Genomic DNA, 13,084 nt, shown 5'->3' with positions numbered 1-13,084 from the left:
TTATTTTTAAATATTGGGCTTATACTGCCATTTCTTGATTTTTAAAATGTATATATTCATATATATTTTATTAGAGAAGTTGTAGATTTACAGAAAAATCATGCAGAAAATAGACTTCCCAAAGAGAAATTCCCCCTAAATAGAAATTCTCAAACATTTAAATATCAAAACACCGTTCCCTATCCCCTGGTAACCTGTATTCTAGTGACTGACTCAATGAATTTGCTTATTCTAGTTATTTCATGTCAGTGGGACCACACAATATTTGTCCTTTTATATCTGGCTTATTTCACACAACCTGATGTCCTCAAGATTAATCTATGTTGTCCCATGTATCAAAACTTCATTTCTTTTTCTGGCTGAATAATATCCCATTGTATGTATATACCACATTTTATTTATCCATTCTTTGGTTGAAGAACACTTGGGTTGTTCCAATATTTTGGCAATTGTGAATAATGCTACTATGAATATTGGTATGCACATATCTCTTCCAAGTCCTTGCTTTCAGTTATTGGGTATTACCTAGAGGTGGGATTGCCAGGTCAAATGGTAATTCTTTACTGAAATTTCTGAGGAAGTATCAAACTGACTACATAGTGACTGCATCATTTTACGTTCCCATCAATAATGAATGAGGGAAGCAGACTTGGCCCAGTGGTTAGGGCGTCCGTCTACCACATGGGAGGTCTGCGGTTCAAGCCCCAGGCCGCCTTGACCCGTGTGGAGCTGGCTCATGCGCAGTGCTGATGTGCGCAAGGAGTGCTGTGCCACGCAGGGGTGTCCCCCGCGTAGGGGAGCCCCATGCACAAGGAGTGCTCCCCTTAAGGAGAGCTGCCCAGCACGAAACAAAGTTCAGCCTGCCCAGAAATGGCGCCGCACACACAGAGAGCTGACGCAGCAAGATGACGCAACAAAAAGAAACACAGATCCCCGTGCCGCTGACAACAACAGAAGTGGACAAAGAAGAAGACGCAGCAAACAGACACAGAGAACAGACAACTGGGGTGGGGGTGGGGGGTGGGGGGTGGAGAAGGGGAGAGAAATAAATAAAAATTTTAAAAAAATTTAGAAAAATAATGAATGAGTGTTCCTATTTCTCCACATTCTTTCCATCACTTATCAATTTTCTATTTTTAAAATAGTAGCCATTTTAGTGGATGTGGAACGATCTCTCATTGTGGTTTTGATTTGCATTTTCCTGATGGCCAGTGATGTTGAGCACCCTTTCATGTGCTTTTTGGTAGTTAATATATCTTCTCTGGAGAAACGTCTATTCATGTCTTTCGTCCATTTAAAAATTGGGGTTATTTGTCTTTTTGTTGTTGAGTTTTGTGTTTCTTTAGCTATTCTGGATATTAAAGTCTTATTGGATATATGGTTTACAAATATTTTCTCCCATTCTCTAAGTTGTCTTTTTTGTTTTCTTGATAACATCCTTTGATGCACAAAAGTTTTTGTGATGAGGTCCCATTATCAATTTTTTCTTTTGCTGCTCATACTTTTGGTGCAAAGTCTAAGAAATTCTTGTTGGATTTTCTTTAGATTCTTGGCTAAGTGACAAGAAGTGAATTTCAAGAGCAAGCCAGTTTAGTTAGGTCAGTTATTTATTCAGGTAGGGAGGGAAGAGAAATGGGAGAAAATAACAGATTATGGGTCCCAGGTAGAGAGGAAGGGGCTGAAAAGTGATAAAGAGGGCCAGTTACAGACTACAATACTATAATTCTCCATTTCAGATTACAAATGCCAAGGTTTTACTTGCCTGGTATTCTAGGCAGGGGGGAAGAAGGCCAGAGCAGGGGGCAGAAGGCAAGAACAGGGGCTGGTTTGATCTTCTCCTTGCCTTTTAATCCATTCATTACTCTGCCTCTTTGCTAATGACAGGGTGGAGTTGCAGTTGTTTGCTGTTTTGATTACCCTAGGCATAAATCCCCTGGGATGGCCCAATGTAAGGCCCCCTGGTGAATATCCAGGACTGCTTCTGGCTTCCAGAGGAAATCTTGTTCTGAATGAGAGTTCTCCCAAAGGTCTTCCCGCAGTCATCTTTGGAGCACCGAAGGACACGTGTTCAGTGGCAGTGGCTTTTCTGCCACGTTCCAGATTTGTGTATTGATTCCCTATCTAGGGTGCCTCAAGACCATTGCCTAACAAAAGTTTCAAGATGCTTCCCTATGTTTTCTTCTAGGAGTTTTATAGTTTTGCTTCTTGGGTACTCTGATTTCCTGTCTAGAGTGTAAAAACTACCAGGATTTTGGAAGCCGTGTGGGGAAGGAGGCTGAGAGGGTGTCAGTTTCAGGTAATCTGCCCGATTTCAGTTTGTTCCTCACATCTGACTGTGCTTGGTATCTCATAGCTCAGGTCTCTCTGAGTAAATGCTCCAAAAGCAAACCTTCAGTTTCTCCTGAGGTGAAAAGAGGACTGGCTGGCCTCCAGGTAGGGTTGGAGGAGAAAGGAGCTATGAGGGTGTCCCTGCTTTTTATAAAGATTTTAAGTCATTTTTCTGTTTCTAGTCCACCGGTACCCCACTTTGTTGTGTACCTGCTGCCTCCCATTCCAGACACTTTCCAGGGTTCTGATATGTGCTCTGCTTGCTTCTTAGCTTCTCCCTTGGCAGGCACTTGCTTTCTTTTTCTATTTTCCAGATTTCTAAATTTTGTTGCTGTGATCTCCTTTCCTGTTCTCTTTGTCCATATGTGTTTTTTTAATTAAAAAAAAATTTTTTTAAATTTATTTCTCTCCCCTCCCCTCTCCAGTTGTCTGTTCTCTGTGTCCATTCGTTGTGTGTTCTTCTGTGTCCCCTTGCATTCTTGTCAGCGACACTGGGAATCTGTGTCTCTTTTATGTTGCATCATCTTGCTGCATCAGCTCTCCGTGTGTGTGGCGCCATTCCTGGGCAGGCTGCACTTTTTTCGTGTGGGGCAGCTCTCCTTATGGGGTGCACTCTTTGCACGTGGGGTTCCCCTAGGCGGGGGACACCTCTGCGTGGCACGGCACTCCTTGTGCGCAGCAGCACTGTGCGTGGGTCAGCTCACCACATGGGCCAGGAGGCCCTGGGTTTGAACCCTGGACCTCCCATGTGGTAGGTGGATGATCTATCAGTTGAGCCAATTCTGCTTCCCTGTCCATATGGGTTTTAACCATCTATAATCATTTTAGTGGTATTGGTGAAGATAAGCACGCATGTTCAATCTGCCAGTTTAACCTGAAGTCCCTGCTTTACAAGGCAAAATCAGTCTAAAATCCCACTCATCTTTCAATTCTACTGAGCCTGATTCACCACTGTCGACTGTTCAGCCTATAACTCAGGCTGCCATCTAATCCCAATACCCAAAGGTAACCACTGATAACATTTTGGAGCATTTCTTTCACTAAGAAATATATATATATATATATATATATATATATATATATATATATATATATATATATATATTCATATATATATGTAACTATAATCACACTGAATGTTTATACAGTTTTGCATTCAGTTTTCATTAATATCACATGTAAGCCAAACACTTTCTTCTGTTATTAAAGGTGTTGTTATACATATTTAATGCTGTTTCCAGTGGGGTTTTTTGGTTGCCATTTTAAATAATGCAGTAATAAACATCCTTGTGTACAAAGCTTTTACAAATACTTTGGATTATTTCCTTAGGCTACATTTCCAGAGGGATTATTTCTAGCTGAGAAGTAGAAATATTTTAAGATCCTTGGTCTGTATTACCAAATTAATTTTACTGATTTATATATTTTGCCAGCAGAGAATGGGAGTACCTATTTCAAAACATCTTCATCAAGTTTTTATGTTACTATTATTATTTTTAATAATTTTTATAAATGGATTGTCTGTTAACTTTTCAGCAGATGTGATGGAAAGACCCTTACTTAGAGATGCCATCCTGGCTTGGGATACTAAACAACTCTGGAGTTGTTCACAAAGAGACAGGCCAGAGCATTTTGAGCACCTCTACCTGGGGTCTGCTTTCAAAAAGCCATCCATACCTGTGACTTCAGAGCACATGCTGCCACTTAGGGGATTCTTGGGGACTTCCATGGGAAAGGCCACCTTATGACAATGAGGAACCTGAGGCCTAAAATAATTAAGGAAAAAAACCCAACTTCCTTAGGTTCTCATAGCTACTAATAAAACCCTTTGGGAGCTGACCCACATTTCTCCAGTTCATTGCTGTATCCTGCAGAAACAAAACATGAGCCCCTTTTAATGAAGGGCAGCATCAAAGCAGAAATGTGTTTCCCCTTCATGAAGGGAACCAGCTTTTCCACCAGAAATGCCTTGCTGGCTGGTGTTCTCAAGCTAAGATTCAAGTCTGCCATCAGGCTGCATTTAGCTCTTGACTGGCCTTCCCTACTTCCTAAGATCCTCACAACCTACACTGGATGCTGTCAAGTACTCCTTGCCACTTGTGTAGTTGGAACACACCCTCAGATTCCTTATGTTTGAGTGAGTGTCAAAGTTTGTGAATTTAGACAAATACAAAGTCCTAAAACAATGGCCGGAGTGAGAATTAATGATAGCCCATAAAGTGCATCAGCTGATGTAAATGAATTAGTGGTTAGCTCGTAAAGTTTTGCCTTCTTTGGGCCCATTGTTATCGAGAGCTCTAAAAAGCTCAGTGTCCCTCCTACTGTCTAAGCTCAACAGTTTCCTAGGCTTGTCTTCCCACTGCTGTAGCTTGTTGTTGAAGAGCTGAGGTTCCCTGAAACATAAACACAAATGAAGCTTTTTGTTTTGCTCATCCCCTAGGAGCCTTAGATGGCAGTCAGCTCTTCAGTGACACTCAGTAAAGATCTGGGGCAGTCAAGCCATGCAAGTTCAATTTAGAAGTCTCTGCTCGCTCGGGTCTCCATGGAACCTTCTTAGAAGCAAGATCCTTGAGGGCAGCTTGCCTGGCTCCCCTGCACCTGGTGCCTTGGCACAAGGCAGCCTCCATGGATAGGTATTGATGAGCTGCCCTGGAAGGGAAAGCAAACATCTTTCTTGAGCCCTGGAGGGATGGAGCCCAGTCTAGGAGCAAGTGGGTTGCTCCACCTGGCCCTTCCTTCAAAGTGCTGTGTCCACCTCCCCTTCCCTTCCCAACAGTTCAAGGCCCCTGAAGGGCCTCGAGCAGACGAAGATATGTTAAAGCCAAGGTGGCAGCTCCTTGAAGGAGAGTCCATTTCTGACTTTGCCTCCTGCTGGCATTTTGCTGGGTCTCAAGGGCCTCTTTTTCCCAGAATTTTTAGGATTGTTCCATAGAAAACAGACGGGTTTCATTCTTTCCAGTTTTTATCTACCACATGCTTAGTGTGGGCAACATAAAAGGAAATATAAAAAAGAAAGAATTCATCTATTGTTCTATCCCAAGGATTTTTAATTCTTCCATGCTCCATTCTGGCTTCTGAACACTCGACTACAAAGCAAAAGTGATTTTCAAATTATTTAAAGGATTTTGTTTAATGTTTGAAAGAATAAAATGTCATATGTGCAAGGATATTTATTGCTGCATTATTTGTAGCAACAGAAAATGAACAGTAAAGTCACCGTTCATCAGTAATGGACAGTTTGAGTAAATAATGGAGCATGCAGCAGCCATCACAATCAACAAATTGGAGCTATGGTGGGTGGCAATGAGGGTTTTGTGGAGAGAGAAATGCATGATGCAAAGAAGACAGGTAGTAATTGTTTATTTCGCTTGGGTGAAAACAATAACCAGTCCCCCATCTAAGTAAATGCACATGTGTGTGTAACATGTAGAAGACATATTCATTTTATATACTCATATATATGATTATAAGAACACCCAAAATATGAAAGGATACGTATGAAGTTATCAGCATGGAGTACCTAGGGAATGGGGTAGGAGGCTGAAGGGACAGAGGGATTGAAGAATGGGGAAAAAGGGAAATGAGCAGAGCTAAGAAAAAAAGGAAAGGACAAAAGTGCATACATTTTTATACCTCTACATCAAGTGTGGTATGTGCATATATGAATGAAGCAATTAAAAACAAACTAAAAACCAAAGAATCGGTTCCTCAATTTGTGGAATTCCACATCAACTTCTGAACTAAAAATGGGTTGCACATACTCATCATATTCTGGCCTGTCAATTTTATGACTACAATAGATTTTCAGTTCATTTTGTGTTTAGATAATAAAATGTCTACACAACTTACAAGTGATAACCAAAAGGAAAATAAAGTTCAAATAAGATCACAGAGGGAAGAGGCTGTGGCTCAACTGATAGAGCATTTGCCTACCATATAGGAGGTCCAGGGCCCATGTGGTGAGCTGGCCCACGTGCAGTACTTCTGCACACAAGGAGTGCCCTGCCACACAGGGGTGTCCCCCATGTAGGGGAGCCCCACGCGCAAGGAGTGTGCCCCACGCGAAAAGTGCAGCCTGCCCAGGAGTGATGCTGCACACACAGAGAGCTGATGCAGCAAGATGATGCAACAGAAAAGAGACACAAATTCCCAGTGTTGCCGAGAATGCAAGGGGACATGGAAGAACACAGAGAGAATGGACACAAGAGAGCAGACAACGCGGTGGGGTTAAGAGAAGGGAAAAAAAAAAAAAGATCACAGCACCTTGCAGAAGATAGTGTTGAGTTAGCGGAAGGAAGGTGCAGGCAATCTGGGGTTAAACTTGGAGGGTGACCTTGGGCAGAGCCCTTACCTTTCTGAGAGTCAGTTTCCTTGTCCATATACTTAGGATATTAGTGTTGACTCTGTTCATGTGAGGGCCAAATTAATAACAGACGGCATAGCGCACTGTAGGCTCCCAGTGGATGCTTGATCCCTCCCTCCCCTCCCTTTTGACAGTTTTCAAGGCTGCCTGATGCGTCACTGCGTCACTGCCGTCACTTGATTCTTACAGCAGGGCTGGAGAGGCAGCTTTCTGAGGCTGAGCTGAAGCAAACGCCTCCTCCTGCCTGCTCTCTGCCAAGACTGCCCACTTCCTCCCCGCACCTGACCCAGCCCATCTGACGGGTGAGTAAAGAGGCTCAAGGAGGTTGAGCGACTTACCAAGGATGGGCGACTGGTAAGTGGGTGTCACAACAGGAACAGGGACCCTGTGCTGCCCGCGTGCGGATCTCCCAGGGGAGCAGAACCCGGCTCGTTTGGGCTGGTCAGGTTCGCAGAGAAGGCACGTTCCCGCAGGAGCCAGGGAATCCCCGCACGCACTTAGAAGCTGCTCTGGGCCAGCTGTTGCGCTTGGCACGGGGCAGGTGGGCGGTGGAAATGCACAGCCGTCAGTCAGGATTCATCCAGGGCCTGATGGGAGGTACGACTCATGGCATCTCAGCAAGGCATGGGGCCTCTGGTGCTCCTTCTCCCCGGGATGGCCCTCATGGGGAGGGCAGCTGTGCCCGGGGTGACCTGGCCTTGCCTCGGGCTCTGGAGCTTACCAAGGCCCAAGGAGTGGCTCATGCTTGCCCATCTGCCCAAATGGCAAGGATTGTAACTTAGCTGGCCCTGCTAAGAACAATAAGCTGCTAAGCTGGCCCTGTGAGAAGAACAATAAGCTGGGACCAGACCTGCGTGGGTTTGAACCAGCGTCTCCACTTTCTCTCCGTGAGGCTCGGCTGCTTAATGTGTGAACAGGAGATGATCGTTATCCCGGCCTCCTAGGGTCGCTCTGAGGAAGAGAAGAAGAGTTCAGGCCTGGCTTGCAAGAAGCCCTCCAGTCATTCAGCTTCTTGGAACCAGTCTGTGAGGGGGTGTGTTTTACCACTAAGCGAGAGCTGCTCAAAATGGTCTCCTGTCTCACCCAGAGACAAGTCCCCGGGGCTTTGTTTTACACACCTGCCTTTCCCTCCCACCACCACACCACCACCGCCACCATCAATGCCACAACCATGACCTTCACCACTGCCTTGCTGTATTGAGAAATAAAAGTGCAACCTTACAAAATACCTAACAAGTCACTCCTGCCCCCGCTTCAGTAAATCAGCCTGTGAAAGCATGACCTTGTAGAAAGAGATCAGGTGAATGACTCCTGCCCCTGCTCCTGTAAATCAGCCTGTGAAAGCACAGCCCGGCAGGAAGATATCAAACGAGTGATGTCCCCCTGCTTCTGTAAATCAGCCCGCCACCTTGCTGCATTCTGCCTCAGTAACACCCCTGCTTGCAAAATTTCGCCTAGCATTGTGTTAGCCAATGAACAAAAGTTCTGCTGATTCCACCTGAAATCCTATATAAACCCATGAAAACTGAAAAACAGGGCTTAGAATTTGGAGATTGACTCTCCTCTGGGTCCACGCATAATAAATTTGTTCATCCACCTTTCTGGAGTGCCGGTTGTGAGTTTCTATGGTTCAGAACTCCTGGCTTTGCTGTAACAGCTGTTCATTTGTTCTTCCTACCTATTGTTTATGGTCAAAATTTCAAGGCTCATAGTGGCTCTTGAGAGTCCGTTGTTAAAATTTCAGGAATTTGGCAAGCTGGTTGTTAAATACAGCCACTGCTAATAATTAAATTATATACACTCACAATTAAATAAATTATATTGAAAACAAAGTAGCAACTACTCAAATTCATTACCTCCTGATTATTTTACTATATGCTGTTATTATCTGTACTTTTGGAGTTCTTCATAACCATTGTGTCCATATAGTAGATAGTGGTTATCTACCATGTGATGGTGTGCCAGTGCACATCTCTTTCCAGCTCAGTGTGAAGTGACTTCATATCGGTAGCTTGAAATCAGCCTGGGTGGGCTCATTTATACTGCAGAAATCGGCAAATCTAACACTCAGAGCTTGAGATACTGTATTGTTGATTGTCTAGGCTTTATAAAGTGATGGAAAATGTTAGTAATGGAGATTAACCTTAAAAGTGTATCTAGGCCATTGCATTGTGACTAACAAAAAAAAGTTGAGTAAAGGTGTCACATCATTGACGAATAAATTAAGACATAGGTCTTTGTTGTTTCACTCTCGTCTTACTCTTTTAAGTACACAGAAATATCAACCAGCATTCATGTCAGGATTGTTCATTTTTGTCAGTTGCAACTGTAGGTTGCAAGAGTTTGACAAAAATCAGTGAAAACATCTTGTGATAATCAGTGGACTCTATGGGCTTTGCAATAAACAGTACATTGTATTATTTGTAAATTGAGTGCTACACATCCTTTATTCTAGAACAATTTATAACAAAACTATATATATGAATATATGTATGTATAAAACACACACTCACACCTCCTCACTCACTCCCATCCATTCCCCCCTACCCCCCAGCCTACTACTAGCTTAGGGAGTTAAAACTCAAAAACTCAGGTTCCTTAATTTGTCATCATTCACGAGACAACTTTCTCATATCTGTCCTGTTAACGACAGTCCATCTTCCACCACTGGGTTCCCTGTGTTATGCAGCCCCGTGTTTTGTACAGTCCATTTAAAGTGTACACTCAGCGGCTCTCATTTTCATCACAGAGTTGTGCTGTCATCAATTTTAGAATGTTTCCATTACTCTTGACTGTTTTTAGTCTTACTACATGCGTCTTTTATCCTTGCTGCCCACACTCATTTCTGGAATTGAATGAAACAGAAATGCCTTTTTTTTCCTTCCTTCCTCCCTCCCTGGCAGATCTCGCCTCCAGGGCACCACCAGCCAGGCCTGGGAGGAGAAACAGGCCCTGGGGGATGCTGACTGACTGTGGGGCCTGCCTGGGCCTCAAGACCCCACTGGAGCCCTGAGCTGCTGCCTCCTCATATCCTGCCCTCCCAGGCAGGAGGAGCCAGGGCTGGGCCTCCAGCCTCGGAGCGTGAGCCCATGAGAAGCAGCCAGCCCTCTCCCCTGCACTCAGACCACCCCCGCTGGCTCTTCCTCAGCTGTGTTTCCAGGCCTGCCCTGTTCCCGCAGACTCCACCCTGCCAGGCCCTCACAGCCGCACTAGCTCATCCCCTCCGCCGTGGCCTCAGCAGTTCTCTGAGGCCTCCCTGCCTCCTCTCTCCCCGTTCTCCTGCTCGCTTCCTCCTCCACCACTGCAGTGCTCCAGCCCTGGAGAGCAGCACATTTCTGCTCCCCAGCCCCCACTGGCCCCCAGTGGCCCCCACTGGCCCACTAGGGCTTTAACTGAAGGGAACATTTTACCAAACATTCCCCGTGTGAATGACCTCACTGAATCATCTACTCCTCTCAGCTAATCCTGCGAGGTGGGAACGGTTCTGCCCCTGGCACAGGAAACTGAGGCTTGGGGGCTTCCCTGACACGCTCCAGCCCCCGTGGCTGGTCCGTGGTGGAGGCCAGGCTGGCGCCCCGTCCTGACCGGCAGCAGAGGCCCTCTCCATCCATCGCTCCCCTTCTCAGTCCGGGGCGGGGAGTGACCTGCTCCTGAGCCGATGGCTGGAGGAAAAGACCCCTTCCTTTCTCTCTGCCCGGGAACCCTTCCCCCTCTGTCCTTTCCCTCTGTGCTGTCAGCCCTGCTCTGCAGGACCCCTGACACAGCCTTTTCCCGGGTGCTGACTGTGCTCGACTCACCACTGGGTGCCAGGGTTCCCACAGCCACGCCCCGGGCTGGGAATGTCTTCTCCCCTCCACCCATCCAGCGCTCTCCCTTCTTTCAATCCCTGACTCAAAACTCATCTTTTCCAGGAAGTTTTCCGTGTGCTGTCCGCCCCACCTGGTGGTGCCTCAGCTCTGGGCTCTCCTCAGCTCACAAAACAGAGAAAACAGAGCAGAATACTCACAGCCAGTGGCCACGCTGAGCACCTACCGTGGCAAGACCCTGTGTGGCCCTCTCAGGCTCTGTGGTGAGCCTAGAATGGGGCCACGGATCAGAGAAGCAGTGAGAGGGCTGGGAAAGGCGAAGCTACACCCTCCTTACCGTTTTTCCCTGTCTCCCCCGAGGAGGCTGCACATGGACACCAGAGAAGTCTCTGGAAAGCCCTCACCTGACAGCATCACTCGCCTGCTTAAACTCCTTCAGTGGTGCCCACTGCTATCAGGACAGAGCCCGGGCGCCTCGGCCCGGCCTCTGCTCTCGGTTTCATCAGGCGGACCCAGCCTTGGACTGTGAGCTCCAGCCTTGCTTATCTGCTCGCAGTTTCCAGCAGGCCAGTGTTTCACGCTCTCCCTCTCTGCTCCGTTGCTTCCCTGAGCACATGGGTGTCCTTTCTCAGGTCCTGTGCTTGCTTAGCGACGGCTCATCTTTCAGTTCAGCTTAGTTAAGAGTTCCTCCAGGATGTTTGTCCGCTCTGCCCCCAGGCTCGGCCGAATGCCCTTTCTCTGTGCTCCATCCATCCTGCCCACCACCGGCGCCCTCACACCCACCCACCTTCCATTCATCTCTCAGTCCCTCCTTCCTCACCTTCATCTATCCAATTGCCCACCCTCCATCCACCCATCATTCATCCTCCTTCCGTTTGTCCATTTTCCATCCTTCTTTCTTCCTGCCATCCTTGCATTCATCTATCCATCTGCCCACCCACCCACCATCCATCCACCCACTCACCCACCATCCATCCATCCATCTACTCTTCTACCTTCCCTTTCCCTCCTCCTTCCCTTACTTTTTTTTTTTAAGATTTATTTATTTAATTCCCCCTCTCCCCTGGTTGTCTGTTCTCTGTGTCTATTTGCTGCGTCTTGTTTCTTTGTCCACTTCTGTTGTCGTCAGCGGCATGGGAAGCGTGTGTGGTGCCATTCCTGGGCAGGCTGCACTTTTTTTTGTGCTGGGCGGCTCTCCTTACGGGCGCACTCCTTGCGCGTGGGGCTCCCCTACACGGGGGACACCCCTGCGTGTCAGGGCACTCCTTGCGCGCATCAGCGCTGCGCATGGGCCAGCTCCACACGGGTCAAGGAGGCCCGGGGTTTGAACCGCGGACCTCCCATATGGTAGACGGACGCCCTAACCACTGGGCCAAGTCCGTTTCCCCCTCCTTCCCTTATTGAGCTCCTACTTTAAGCCACACAGACTGGAGTAAGGGTAACCAAGCTGGGCTCGTGTGTCTCACACGAGACTCTGCCTTGACGAACGAAGGTTAGGAGTCTGGGTAGGAAGATTGGACAGAAGTGGGAAGGCAGGTAAAGGCTTGGAGATGGGAGGGGGTGTGGGGTTAGGAGAGGATTGGCCTATTGGGGGTGGGGCTTGGTAACGGTGGGGCATCGTGGAGAACTGGCTGGAGAACTTAAGCTGTACCTTCCCTGTATGGCAAGCCCATGGCAGTTTGTGACCCAGTCTAATGCTGTCCCTGGGTGTTAATGTGAGTGTGATCCTGGGGTGCCAGCAGTATTCTTTTCACCCCACCCTTTGTGCTACATATTCTCCCCCTGCCTAGCTCAGAATCCGGACACACATTTGTTAAACATTTTTTACTTTCAAAGCAGGCTGTGCTGTGTGACTTTGGACATGTACCTTCCCTCTCTGGACCTTTTGACCCTCCATCTGCAGAATTAAGAGACTTGTCTAGATGACTCCTGAGGCCCTTTTTTAAATATGTTTCTTTTTTGGTCTGTATTTATTTTTTTAATGTTACGTCAAAAAAATATGAGGTCCCATATACCCCCCACCCCCCGATCCCACTCCTCCTTCCACAACAACAACCTCCTCCATCATCCTGAGACATTTCATTGCACTTGGTGAACACATCTCTGAGCACCGCTGCACCTCATGGTCAATGGTCCACACCATAGTCCTGAGGCCCTTTCTGGCCCTGACATTTGAGGACTCTTTCACAGGAGGGGAACCAGCCATTGGAAAGTGAGGCTTGCAGCCAAGGTAGGCTGGGGTTGAATCCTGGCTGAGTCACTTTGCTGTGGCCTTGGGAAGTTCCTCAACTTCTAAACCTTCTTCAGCTCTTGTGTGGGATGGTCAGACTCCATTCTGCAGAGCTCCGCAGCTTTGCAGCACAGCTGGGAGGCTCAGACAAGGTCATGGCTGCTGAAACACTTGGCCTCACTTATCTGTGTTGTCAGCCCAGGTCGGGCAGGCTGGCCTGGGAAACCAGGAGGTGCCAGAGCTCTCTAGGGAAAAGGGGACCCCAGGGCTCCAGGGAGGTGCTCCAGACTCCCGACTGCCTCGTGTGCCTGACCATGTGCCCTTGGCCCCCACGCTAGCCTGGCCCTGCCTGGCAGA

The sequence above is a fragment of the Dasypus novemcinctus genome, chromosome 21 (assembly GCF_030445035.2).
Source record: "Dasypus novemcinctus isolate mDasNov1 chromosome 21, mDasNov1.1.hap2, whole genome shotgun sequence".
Classification (NCBI taxonomy): Eukaryota; Metazoa; Chordata; class Mammalia; order Cingulata; family Dasypodidae; genus Dasypus; species Dasypus novemcinctus.
Note: the sequence above shows the minus strand (reverse complement) of the source record.